The sequence below is a fragment of the Melozone crissalis genome, unplaced genomic scaffold (genome assembly GCF_028551555.1).
Source record: "Melozone crissalis strain CALT ecotype California unplaced genomic scaffold, PUWL_Pcris_2 ptg000066l_1, whole genome shotgun sequence".
NCBI classification, from domain to species: Eukaryota; Metazoa; Chordata; class Aves; order Passeriformes; family Passerellidae; genus Melozone; species Melozone crissalis.
In genome coordinates, this window is record NW_026535844.1 from 4,956,989 (window position 1) to 4,970,727 (window position 13,739).

Genomic DNA, 13,739 nt, shown 5'->3' on the forward strand with positions numbered 1-13,739 from the left:
CTTGTAGTGAAAGTGGACACTTATAGCGGAATGATCATAGCCACACAGCACCACAAAACTAACTCCAAGGCCACAATTCAGCACTGGCTGACAGCCATGGCTTGGCTTGGTATCCCCAAGCAGATCAAAACTGACAACGGCTCCAATTTCACCTCCAAACCAGTGCAAGAATTTGCCTCAAAATGGGGCATCACATTAGTGCAAGGTATCCCGTATAACAGTACCGGACAGGCCATAGTCGAGAGAGCAAATCAGACCCTGAAAACCAAGCTAGAAGTGTTGGCGAAAGCAGAGGGCTTTGCCAATTCCATTCCCCCAGGAGATCAGGTGCGTATACTGGCAACCGCTTTGCTAGCACTGAATCAATTCCCTAGGGGAGATGAAACAAACAGTCCCGTTCAAAAGCACTGGGCCACTCGAACACTAGAGGAGGGCCCGCAGGTTGTAATTAGAAACGAGGTAGGCGAATGGGAACGGGGCTGGAGGCTGATGCTCACGGGGCGAGGGTACGCAGCTGTCAAAAAGGACAGCAAAATCAGGTGGTGTCCACTTAAGTCAATCAAACCCGACCTTCACAACGAGCAGAATGAGACTGATGAGAATTGCGAGTTTCTGTTTACTGGACATGCTTGTGGGATGTCCTCGTGACGTGTACATCCCCATTCTAGAGGAAAGTGACAGACCACCAAGCCGCCAGGCAGCACCCGAGAGACCCGCACGGGTGAGACCCAAGCATCAACGGTGTTTCTGTGTGATTTTGCTGTTGGAGCTTGTTGCCAGAGGGCAAGCCAGCCCAGATCACTACCCCCATCGGTCATGCGACACCTTAGTAGAGACAAGGTGCTCAAAGAAATCACCACACCGAACACCCCATCCTTCGTGCTCCGCATTACCTACCTGTTTCCAGGACAACCAAAGGTAGACCCCAATTCCCAACACGCCACACACATGTACCTATCCTACTGGTGCCCAGCTTCAAACCCTGGAAAAAGCTACTGCAACCACCCAGGGTAGGGATTTTGTGGGCACTGGGGCTGCGAAACCATTGTTACAGATGCCAGACCATCAGGGCCTGGGTGGGAGCCACAAGAGCCCAACAAATTCTTACAGTTCACCTGGGCACCCATCGGCTGCAAAACACCCATCTTCCTCCAGGGAAGTTTTTATCGAAACCGCCATAAAATCCCTAAAATACGGAAATGCACTGGCTACAACATGATGGTTTTGCAGTCAGATCACCCTAGTTGGGCCATAGGGAAAACGTGGACAGTAGGCCTTCAAGGGTCGAAAGAGAGGGTGAATGTGCAAATTATCAGGCTCCAACCATCGGCACCCTGAGCAGTCGGACCCAACAAAGTGATTAAAAGCGCACCGAAAGGGACAAACGCGACCTACCGCAAAGCCTTGCCCAGAAGTTAACCAATATCCCAAACGGCCATGCGGAAGCCATTCAGATAGGCCGCTCAGCTGGGTCAGACTCAGACCCAATCCTTCGTATGTTAGAAGCTACCTTTGTATCCCTGAACGAATCCAACCCTAACCTAACCAACTCCTGCTGGCTTTGTTATGATGTTAAAGCCCCCTTTTACGAAGGAGTCGCTTTAAACACTCCCTTCAGTTACTCCACAGCCAATGCCCCTCACCAGTGCAGATGGGATACCCCCCGCAAAGGAATCACCCTGAGTCAAGTCACAGGCCAGGGCAGATGCTTTGGCAATGCAACCCTAGCTAGGCGGAAAGGCAACGTCTGCACCAAGGTTGTCAAGCCCGACAGGAAAAACAGTAAGTGGGTAGTCCCATCCGCATCTGGGATGTGGGTTTGCCAGCGATCTGGAGTGAGTCCCTGTGTGTTCCTTGCCAAATTTGATGACTCTAACGACTTCTGTGTCCAAGTTCTGATTGTTCCTAGGGTCCTGTACCACTCAGACGAAGAAGTGTACCACCTTTTTGAAGAACCTAGCCGGCTCCACAAAAGAGAAGTAATAACAGGTATAACTATCGCAATGCTGCTCGGCCTAGGAGAAGCCGGAACGGCCACGGGTGTCTCAGCCCTAGCGACCCAACACCAAGGACTGTCCCAGCTGCAAATGACCATCGATGAGGACCTGCAAAGGATCAAGAAATCCATTTCTTTTTCTAGAGAAGTCAGTCTCCTCACTCTCAGAAGTAGTCTTGCAGAACAGGCGAGGACTGGACCTCCTGTTCATGCAGCAAGGAGGCCTGTGTGCCGCCTTGAAAGAGGAGTGCTGTTTCTACGCGGATCACACGGGAGTTGTAAGAGACTCCATGGCGGAACTCCAAAACAGACTAGCTCAGAGACAGAAAGACAGAGAAGCCCAACAGGGCTGTTTCAAGTCCTGGTTCAATCAATCACCATGGCTAACCACCCTAATTTCTACCCTAACAGGTCCATTGGCAATGCTACTTTTAGCTGTTACCTTCAGACCATGCCTGCTGAACAAGCTAGTCTCATTCATTCAGACCCACCTAAAACGGGCCAACATCCTGTTCATAGGCCGGCAACAATTGCTGTGAATTCAACCAGGGAACATTGCCAGTCGAAAGATTTTCTAAACTTGCCTGGCAAAAACTTACTCAGGTTTACCAAACCCCTTTCCTTGTCAAACTACAACCTTATACCTCATTTCAGTGCCTATGTATATGACTACCTCATTCATTTGTGAAAAAGGTGGGGGGAGATGTGGTAGATAGGGACAGGCAATCGGAAGATCACGCGATGTGACGGAAAGTCGCAGGACTCCTTTTCCCCTAATCCCTTAAGATAAGCGATTACTCTAGAAATGTAACTAGGAATGTAGCCCCCCTAACGATAGTAGTGCTAGTAACTTTCCACTCCTGGTAACTTTCCACTCCTTACTAACCATAGATGGTAATGCAGACACCCTCTGACGTAGAGAGACCCCTAAGACTATAAAACCCCACGAGATGAGATAATAAAGGCGTTTGACCATCCACCACATTGGTGTCTGTGTGCTTCTCTGGCCCGAGCGACCCTGGAAAGTCGAGTCGCCGTGCTGTTCCTCGAAACCAGGTCGCCTAGCCTTATATCAGAAGGCAACATGCAGCTGCTCTCCATTCGCCTCTTCCAAGACGTGATTGCCTTTGTAGTGGCAAAGGGAGAAAAGCCCCTGAAGAAGCCTGGCAGCCAGAGCCTGTTCCCACTCTTCTTCCAACTGCCGAGAACCAGTGTGTAGCACAGGTGAGGCCTCCTGGGTGTCCCCATGGGAGGGGCTCAGCTGTCTCCCCACCCCCTGGTACCTGACGGGCTCCAGCCTCCTCCCAGCCCTGGCACAGAGATGCGGCTCCTGTGCCCTGGGCTGCGGTGCAATCTCTGGGTCTCTGCTGCTCTGCAGGCCTCTTGGGAAACGCTGCTTTCTGCAGTGAGGTTCCTGAAGAGGAAGGATCTCAAGCAGCTGCTGCAGACAGATCAAATGCAGAGATTTGCCGAGTGCTTGGTAAGGACAGCCTGGAATGCCCAGCCCAATCCCCGGAGCAGCCGCCTGCCCACGGCGCCCAGTCTGTGGGGCTGGCAGCTGTGGCCCCTGCCCAGTGCTGCACGCAGGGGCACTGGCCTGCGCCCCACACGCCGCTCCCTTCCCTGGGCCGTGCGGGCTCTTCTCCAGGCTCCTGTGGCACCAAGGCCGGTGCCGATGGAGCCCTGAGCCAGCTGAGCTCTGCCGTGAGGCGGCACCGTGGCTCGCCGGGCCCTGTGCCCCGTGCCGAGCCTGGCGCCTGCGGCTGCTGGCCAGGCCTCGGGGCTCTGTGGGCAGGGGGAGCAGCGCCGGATGCAGGGAGCGCCCGGCCCAGGGGCAGGGCCCGCATCAACGCTTTCCCACCGTGCCCTGCCGCTCTCTGCAGTTGGCAGAGGACAGGAGCCGAGTGGCCGAGCACCTGAGGAGTGCACAGGAGCCCCTGCGAGAGGACGCCGTCAGGTTCATGGGTGAGCGCCAAGCCCAGCTCCCTTCCTGGCCCGCGCCATTGCCGCAGCTTGGCCCCGGCCCCGCCTGCTGTGCCGGCAGCAGGATCCGGGCGCGGGCATGTGCAGCCCCCGCTGGCCTGGGCATTGCTGCTGCCGCCCTCTGGCAGCCGTGCCCTGGGGCGGCAGCGTGCGCCAGGTGCCCGGGCTGAGCCCTGCCGGGCCAGCAGGGCGTGTGGCCTCAGGGCTGGCAGCGCCCGTGGGCGGCAGCTGTGCCTCTGAAGGCAGGACACGCTCTGTGTTCCCCAGGGACGGCCGGGCGCTACCTGACAGGGCAGCAGCCGCAGTTCCGCATCATCTGCAGCGGTGAGTGAGGCCCGCGGGCTCTTGGCGGGGGCTGCCGCTGGCAGCTGCGTTCCCTGGCCCTCCTGCCGACGGCTCCGCTTACTGCGCGCCCCAAGGGCAGCGGGGCCACAGCACAGACACCTTGCAGGGGCCTGCGGGACATTCCTGGCCAGCAGCTGCCAGCTCGTCCTTCTTGGCTCCTGCTTCATCCAGGCCGTGCCAGCAGCTGCGTGGCACGGATGAGGCTGGAGGCTCTGCCCAGCTCCCCGCAGATCCAGCCTCTGACTGTGCCTCTGTTTCTCTGCAGCCCTTCAGGACATGACGGATGACAGCAGCCCTGCCATCTCATGCCTGGCGCTTCAAGCTCTGCACATCCTTTTAGCTGTACAGAGCGTTCCCTCCTCCCGGCTCCAGAGCATGCCAGACCAACTCCGCCGCCTCTGGAAGTCGCGGCCTTTCCTGTGTGCCCGTGGCTGAGTGTCCTGCCGCGGCGCTGTGGAGAACTGATCCGGGAGGCTGCGTCTGCTGGGGCCGCCTGAGCCTGCGGGGAACACCTCTCCTCTGCCAGCACTTCCTTTCCCTTCACCCACTCGAGGAACATTAAATTGTTGTGTTGGATAGCCGAGTGTCCAGGAGCTTTCTCTTGGTGCACAGTGTCTTCAGGCCAATGGAGAAGAGGGGAAAAGGCTGCTGGGTCTGCGCAATTTGCCCAAGCGTGCGGTGTGGAAGGGAAAGTGACCAAACGCCCCTTGGCCTTTGGTGGTTCCTGCAGGAATGTTTTTGTTGCTGCATCGAGTCTTCTGGAGCTGGAGGAACAAGTGTGTTCCGTGTCCATGGAAGAGCAGAAAGTGGCAGGATGTGTCTGCTTCCAGCGCTTGTCTTGGCTCTTCCTTCCCAGTACTGGCAGCATCTTCAGAGACACACCACACGTTCTCTCATGCCAGGGTCATCCCAATCTTCTGCACTTGCCCAGGCTCCTGCCAGGTTCACCAGGGAAACTGGCTGCTCATGCCAGTCCAGCCCCTTGCCCAGAAGGCACCCGCTTGTGTTTGGACATGAGCTGCTGGCTACAGCCAGACGGGCAGCACCCGCAGCATTGGCCATCAGACGCTGGGCTGACGTTTTCATCCAGAGAGCAAGAAAAACAGGCAGAAGCACACAAGGCAACATGACAGTATCTCTGTAAGAATGGCATTGTCCTGTGAAAGTCAATAGTGGATGGTGATTTTGTGCTGCAGATAATCACTTCCGAGCAAAAATCATTCCAGGAAGGGACAACAGCCTCTGCCTTCTGATGGATACCAAGGGTCCTGGTTTGGAAAGACAGGAGTCTGCTAAGGAAGGCAGGAGCCTCCCCTAAAATGGAGAATGTAAACCCTCCCCACCCCTCCTGATTGCTATAAATTTTAAATTAAGAGGCTCTCAGGCAAAAATATGGGAGCAGGAAATAACAGTTCTTTAATAGGGAAAAGAAAAAAAAATAATAAAATAAACAATGCAGTACACTAGAACAACACCGACAGAGTCAGAAGCCAACCTGACACCCTGTGGAGTGTTGGTAGCAGTCCAATTGGAAATGTGGCTGCAGTGCTCCTGGAGGGTAAGGTGTGGTTCTGTTGGAGCAAGGGTGTCCTGTAGAGAAGGATGTATTCTTCCCCTGAAGATCCCGTGGAAGAAGAGACAGCTGCTGTTTCTCTGGGGAATCCCATGGAGAAAGCCATGCTAGTGTCTCAAAAACCTCTGGATTATACCTGGGTAGCAATGCTTGGCTCCTCCCTCTAGGCGAAGCATCTCACAATGGGATTTAGAGTTCTTATCAGTCATGCAGTGACATTCAATTGTCTGTTATCAGCAGATGTCCCCTCCAGAGGGAGGTGTGAATGTGGTCTCTCAAAGAGAGAGATAAGGCAAAGTGCCCACTTGACAAAAGATAATCTGCCATACAGATGGTAATTGAAAACATCTTGAATCCCAATCTTCAACACTAGGATATTTTTTAAAGAAAGGAATGAGGTATTCACACCAGAAAGCAGCCACAGGACAGATAAATCTCTCAGGAAAATAATTTATTGCTCTATTATCAGAAGAAACTAAGTTTTTCCCACCTTGCTCAGCCCTGAAGACTCCATTAGCATTCAAAGGAAGAAGCTGACACTGACCAGACAGAATCCTTTGTTTGAATAGAATTTATGAATCATGCATGAGATGTATGAATATGCAATAGGCTATTGCTTTTAAAGGTTAATCTCTTTACATGTGTGTCCTTGTTTGGGCTTATTTTGCCCAGAAAAAGGTACCCAGAGCATTGGTAACTCTTTGTTCTTATTGCCTTGTATTGTCCTAAATCTCAGTTATTCAAATTTTTATTACTCTAATTATATTACTATTTTTATAACAATTTTATTATTATTAAACTTTTAAAATTCTAAAACCAAGTGATTAGCGTTTTTCACAAGTACAACCTCCAGATGAGGCAAGCAAATGGACTACAGCCAACAGAAACAATAAAGACTTGAAATTGGTCCTTGCAAGAGTCTGTCCGAATTTTCCCTCATCTGCCTCACGATCATCATTTGCAGACCACTGAATAGAAGACCCCCCTGTCTGAAAATCTCTGGCTTTGTAGGAGAAAGTTACACACGCCAAAGGCCCCGAGACCTGAGTGCGTTGCTAAGCCATTGTTTTCACAGCTGTTGTTTGCTGTGTGCTACACTGAGCCCAATGAGAAGAAGGGGGCACCGTGCCCTTTGTGCAACAACAGCCTTGGAAGCTGTCCCACCTCTCGGCCTCGCTGGACTTCTCCTGAGTTTCAGGTGGTCCCCCCACAGAAGACCCTCACCTGTTTTACAACCACCGCGACAGACAGACTGAGATGTAAGGAGCCTCTCCATCAAGGACTGAGACATGCAACCCCCATGTGAAAAGGCCCCTCTGCTCCTTCCAAGGACTGGGACTGAAACCCCCAGCCCGGGGCAGGTGTGTGGGGGAGGCAAGCTGACCAAGACGAGATGTTTACCTGCAGGTTGTGACTGCTGGACCAAGAAGACAATGGCTCTCGCTTACTGCTGAGAGCATGGACTACCTGTTACATCTATTCCTTATTGTATGTGTTTCTCGGCCTCGCAATTTCCAATAGAGTTATCATAGTAAAAACCTCTGAGTTAATGACAGACCTCGATATCTCCCCGACGTAACAGGCGGATCCTCGACTGGACTGGACCAAAGGACTTCGTCTCTACGTTTGGCAGCTCTATCCCCCTCTTTCTCTCTGTCTCTCTTTTGTCTCTCTCTTCCCCCATCTTTTTCTCTCCCTTAATCCCTCTATTGCATTTTGCGGTGCTCACTCAATAAAGGTGCATTTGTTTCGATTATCATTGCAAACCCCCTTTACCGTGTTGGTTCTTTTTGCACCCTGAGATCAAATCCACGAACTATCACGAAACCCATCCATGAGGACGGATCGTGACACCCCACGAGGACCCCTCCCCAAATTCCCCCCCAAAGCCTCTCTAACGCACCCAGACCCTGCTAAAACCCCCTGAAGTTCCCCCCAGACCCTCCCCAAATCCCCCCCAAACATCCTTAAGACGCCTCCCTAAATTCCCCTCACGACCCCTCCAGGACCCCTCACCTCTCCCTGCGCCTCCTCAGCAGCTCCCGGAGCCCCCCGTCCTCTCCCAGCGCCTCCCCCGCTCTCTCCAGCGCCTCCCGCAGGACCCGCCCGAGCCCAGGGTGGCTCCCGGGGGTCCCTGAGGGGGCCCCGGGGGGACAGGGCGCCCACTCCATGCCTGGCCCTGGGGTCAGCAGGCACCACTTCGGGCTCGGCTCTGATTGGCTGGTACGCGCGGGGAGGGCAGAAGTTGCTGAGGGGAGAAGCCCGGTGATTGGTTGGTTTCGTATAGGGCATGGTGATTGACAGGGAAGGGGCGGGGGCGGTGCAGGGTGATTGGCTGCATAGAGGCAAAGAAGGCGGGAGTTGCCAAGGGGAGACGCGCGGTTATTGGTTGGTTCAGCTCAAGAGGGGCGGGAGTAGCTGAGGGGAGGCATGCAGTGATTGGCTGGATCGGTGTACAGGAAGGCCGGTATTCCTGAGGGGAGACCCGTGGTGATTAGATGGTTTGGGGCGGGTCGTGCTGCTAATGGCTGGGAAAAGTCCCAGATTTTTAAGGGACATTGCCGGTTTTTTGGGGGAAAACCCTCAGATTTTTAAGGAAAAATTCCCGATTTTTGCAGGAGAAACATTCGCGGAGCTTTTGACACCACACGACCCCAAATAACCTAAATAACCCCCAAACACTCAAAATAAACCCTAAAGAACCCCGAAAAACACCCAAATACCTGAAAATGCCCCAAATAACCCCAAACAAATCCCAAATAATCCCAAAAAAACAAACAAAAAAAACCAAATTAAACCCAAAAACACCCAAATGATCTAAAGTAAACACAAAAAAAACCCCATATACAACAACATAACTCCCAAGAACCCCAAATAATTCCAAATAAGCCCAAATAAACCCAAACAAACCCAAATACTTCCAAATAAACCCAAATACTTCCAAATAACCCCAAATAAACAGAAATAAACCAAGTAAAACCAAAGATAAACCCCAAATAGCCCATAAATGACCCCAAATAAACCCCAAACAAACCCTAAATAAACCCAAAGAAACCCCAAGAAACCTCAGTTCCTCCGGTCCCCACCCCAAAACAGATCCCAATTGAACACGCGGCACTGACGACATTCCACTTGCTGGGCACAAACTCAGAGCACTGGCCCCGCTCAGCGACTTTCAGCCAATCAGCGCCCGGCCCAACTCTGACTCATCACTTGCCGGGCACAGACCAAGGCCTCTCACTGCGGTAAATACTCAGAGACCGCGCGGGGGAATTTCCAGCCAATCAGAGCATGTCTCGCTGATGACTCATCAGTTGCCAGGAGCAGAATTTCAGAGGGGGGGAAGGTGATCCTGGATATGGGCTGGGGACCCCAGATTAATCCAAAACGGGAATGGGACCCCAAAACGGAGCAGGAGGGGCCTGGAGCCCCCAAAACCAAACACGGGGGAGGGGACTGGGGGAAGGATCGGAAAGGGCAGGGAGAGAGGGGAAAAGAGGGGGGTGGGACCCCAAAATTGAGCTGGGAGGGGAATGGGACCCCCAAAATTGAGATGGGAGGGGAATTGGACACCCAAATTAGGCTGGGAGGGGAATGGGACCCCCAAACAGGATGAAGCCAATTTTGTTCCTGGAATATGTAAAGTAGTCTATGGATATGCAAAAAGTCTATGAACGTGCAACAGGCTGATTTAAGGGGAGAGAGGACCTTCGAGCAAAGGTTGTTACAGCCACCAAGACCCCCCAGTAACTTTCGGGGACACCCCTTAATTATTCGGGCTTGATTACATTAGCCTGTTGCATATTCATAGACCCTCATGCATAACCATAAACTCATTCACCTATATGAGGAACTATTTGACATGGCCCATCCTTGGGGGTGTCTCCCCATTTCAGGAGCCTCCACTGGAATGGAAACTATATACCCCCTCCCTTTGATTAATAATAATAGTAATAACAATATGATGATGATGATGATGATGATAATAATAATAATAATAATAATAATTTGAAATTAAGGGGCTCTCAGTAAAAGATATGGGAGTAGAAATAACAGTTCTTTATTAGGAAGAATTAAAAATAAAAATGCAGTAGTACAAACAAAAAAACAACAGTGACAGAGTCAGAATTCTCTGGGAATCCAGTGAAAAAGGCTGACCCTCTTGGAATCCAGTGGGAAAAGGGCTGATCCCCTGGGAACCCAGTCGAAGAAGAGCTGATCCTTTGGGAATCCAGTGGAAAAGGGCTGATCCTCTGTGAATCCAGTGGGAAAAGCTTGATCCTCTAGGAATCCAGTGGAGAATGAGGCTGATCCTTTGCAATCCAGTGGGAAAAGGGCTGATCCTTTGGGAATCCATTCCTTACCCAGCAAAGACAAGGCAAAGGCAGGGCCATGGAGTTTTTATAGGCCATCCCAAGGGTGGAGTTGGGGTTTGGGTCAGGGGAGGAGTTCTTAGCAATACAAGAAGGGTGAGATCAAATTCCTGCCTCTTAGCAACAGCAGCACTCCACACAGAAAGCATCCCCAAATCCTAAATTCCCTCTAAAACAACTGAGAAATTATGGAACTTCAGATCTATCTATTTGATCAATTTCCTTCATTTCACCCAGTTTTGGGTGTTTTTAAAGGATGAAGGTGAAGCAGAGGAAAATTAAGGCCAAACCAAAAGAAGAAGCAGCCAGGTGTGTCCCCACCTTGGATCACTGGGAATGTGAGTGACCAGGGCTGTGTCCAAAGCGCCTCCTCCAGTGGGGGATGGAGCTGGAGCAGCACACGAAGCTCCACCCGCACTCGGGGCACTCGCAGGGCTTCCCTCAGTGGTGCCTGCGTTGGTGTTTGGTCAAGTTAGAGCTGCTGGAGAAGCTCTTCCCACACTGGAGACACTCGTAGGGCCTCTCCCCTGTGTGGATGCGCCGGTGGGTGATGAGGGTGGAATTCTGCTTGAATCCCTTCCCGCAGTCGGGACAGCGGAAGGGCCTCTCCTCCCTGTGAATCCAGCAGTGCTGGAGGAGATTGGAGCTGGTCTGAAACCTCTTCCTGCATTTATCACACTCGTAGGGCCTCTCCCCAGTGTGGACGCGCCGGTGGTTGGCGAGATCGGAGTTCTGCTTGAATCCCTTCCCACACTCGGGGCATTGGAAGGGCCTCTCCTCCGTGTGACTTTGATAGTGCCGGAGGAGATGGGAGCTGGTCCTAAACCCCTTCCCACACTTGGAACACTCATAGGACCTCTCCCCAGTGTGGGTCCTCTGGTGCTGGATCAAGCTGAACTTCCGGCTGAAGTGCATCCCACACTCAGAACACTTGTACAGCCTTTCTCCAGTGTGGGTCCTCTGGTGGATGATCAGGCTGGAACTCTGGCTGAAGCTCTTCCCACACTCCCCACACTCGCAGGGCTTCTCCCCTGTGTGGATCCGCTGGTGCCTGATAAGGTCGGAGTTCCACCTGAAGCTCTTCCCACACTCCACACATGTGTGGGGCTTCTCCCCATCATGGAGTTGCTCATGGAGCACCAGCTCCGAGCTCTGGCTCCATCTCCGGCCGCCTTCCCGGCCCAGGCTGGCTCTTTCCCCCTCAGATCTCCGCAGGCTGCGTTTGCAGCCCCTCCTCATGAGGCATCTCCGGGGCTTTTCCTCCCCGTTGGCTTCCTGCGCCGTGGAGCCGCTCAAAACGGCCTCTTCCTCCAGGTTCTGCCGCGGGCATTTGTCCTCCCTGCTCTCCAAGCTCAGCTCCTGCTCTGGGGGAGGAAGGACAAGGCCAGGATGCGATTTGCCTCCGTGCCAAATACAAGGGCAAGGAGATCCCCCAGGGCTGAGCTGCAGCCGGGGCCGTGCTGGGCTGGGAGATGGAGCAGCACACAGGGCGAAGGAGAACTGACTTCCTCCTCACCTGCCTCAGTGTCCCGGGGCATCTTCCTCTTCCTTGCAGCCTCCCTGGGGTTGGCAATGGGAAATCCTGGTTTAGGGAAAACAAGGGATGAGCACATTTGTAGGAGTGTCGGGGGGTAGGACAGTTGGGACGGACGGAGACGAGAGATCTCTGCAGCCAGGTCATGGAACTTGCGGTTTATTGCAAAGGGCCTGAGTGCAGGGCCCTGCTTGGAGCTGCCAGGCACAGCTCGGAGCAGGCCTGAGAGAAGAGAGAGGTAGAGAGGGTGAGAGGGTAACAGAGTAAGAGAGCCAAAGCGTAAGAGAGTAAGGTTCCCGTTACAATACAATAAATCTTCTTCTGTGTTGAATATCCTATTTCTCACCAACCAATCTAGTACAAGATACAAATCCTACAGCATTTACATACAGCCTATAAGAACCAATACATCACCATACTGTGTTACATTTTAAACCCTAAAAACTCCTCTTTGGACCCCTTCTGCTGAGCCACTAGGGTCTGCTCTGACCCTTGGATCTGTCTGCAAGCAGAGGGAACTGTTTCATGAAAAGGGGATTACCTTCAGTTGGGCCACACCATTGTTTTCCAGTTGTTCACTAACAAAGGTATCTCAAAGCTTGCCTTCATTTAAATCTTCCTTATTCTTCCTATATTCCCAAAATCTTCTGCCAGACAATCATATTTATAAGGTTTTCCTGTGTAATCTTCCCCAACACATATTGAGTTTGAAGGTCCCTCTGCCCAAGTCCATCTCTGGAATCACTGGCACTCTGGGCTCCAGAAAAACCTCCCAAACACCAAGATTCAGCCCTGAAAAAGCCTCCAAGGAGTTCCCCATCCCTGGTCCCTCCCCTCTAGTGTTCGAGGGTTCCCTCCTGTCTCACCTGCTGCGGGTCACGCTTGGATTGGGGGTCCCCATTCTCCTCGTTGCCCGCCCTGCCCAGGCTGCTGGCAGTCCCAGCAATTCCAAAATCTCCCCCAGCTTCGCTCTCCCCATTTCGGGATGCCGGGGCTGTTTGGGCTCCCGGGCTCCCTTCTCCCCTCATTCTCTGCTCTGGGCTGCAGCGGCTCCAGGAAGTCCCCCCTGTCCCTCTCCAGGCTCTTGAGGCTCCCGCCAATGGCGGCGCTCCCCCCTCTCTGGGCTCCCCACTTTGGGCTCCTGGGGGACACAGGGCTCTGCTCCTCCAGGCTGCCTCTGCCGGCAGCCGCCAACGCCACCCCCCAATGTCCCCCAAGGGGCCTTTTCCGCTCAGCCTTGGACTTCTTCATTCTCCAAACATCCCCCCATAAACCCCAACCCAGGGACCCCCCGGGATATCCGGGCCGAGCTCCCCCTCCCCGCTCCTTGGCGCAATGGGGGGGCGATGATCCCTCAGGTGGGGGCTGCGAATTCAGGGAGGGATCGACCGCGTGGTTCCCTGAGCTGAGCCCCATTCCGCCTTTGTGCCTCCTCTTCCTCCCGCTCCTCCTTATCCGTTCCCCCTACTCCTCTTCCTCTGTCTCCTCTCCACCTCCTTTTCCTCTTCCGTCTCTCCTCCCCCTGCCTCTCATCCCTAACCCCGCCACCTCCTCCCCCTTCATCCGTGCCCTTCCCTCCCTCCTCCTCCTCCCCCAGCAGCAGCCACACCCTCGGTGCCCCGTTCCCGCAGCCCTCGCAGCCCGCAGCAGGAGCGGGGATGGAGCCGGGACAGGTCGGCATGGGCAGCACGGGGCTCTCGGCTGCTCCAGCTGCTGCGGGTGGGGGGAACCCGGCCGGGGCCAAAGGAGAGGCAAACTGGGGGCACATAACAAAGCTAAGGATGCAGCAGAAAATGGAGCTGAAAGAGTTATGTTACCATTAACTCCAAACGAGGAAAAAAATGGAAATTCCAAAGTTTAGGCAAGCCGAGAAAAAAGATTAAAACAAGACAGGAAGTGAACAAGATACATCAGGGAAATGGAAACTTCTTGATG

General features: G+C 53.4%; 1 pseudogene; it reads right to left on the reverse strand.

The window, feature by feature from the left end:
- Nucleotides 1-13,739, reverse strand: part of LOC128945560 (uncharacterized) — a 1,627,138-nt pseudogene that overhangs the window by 596,618 nt on the left and 1,016,781 nt on the right.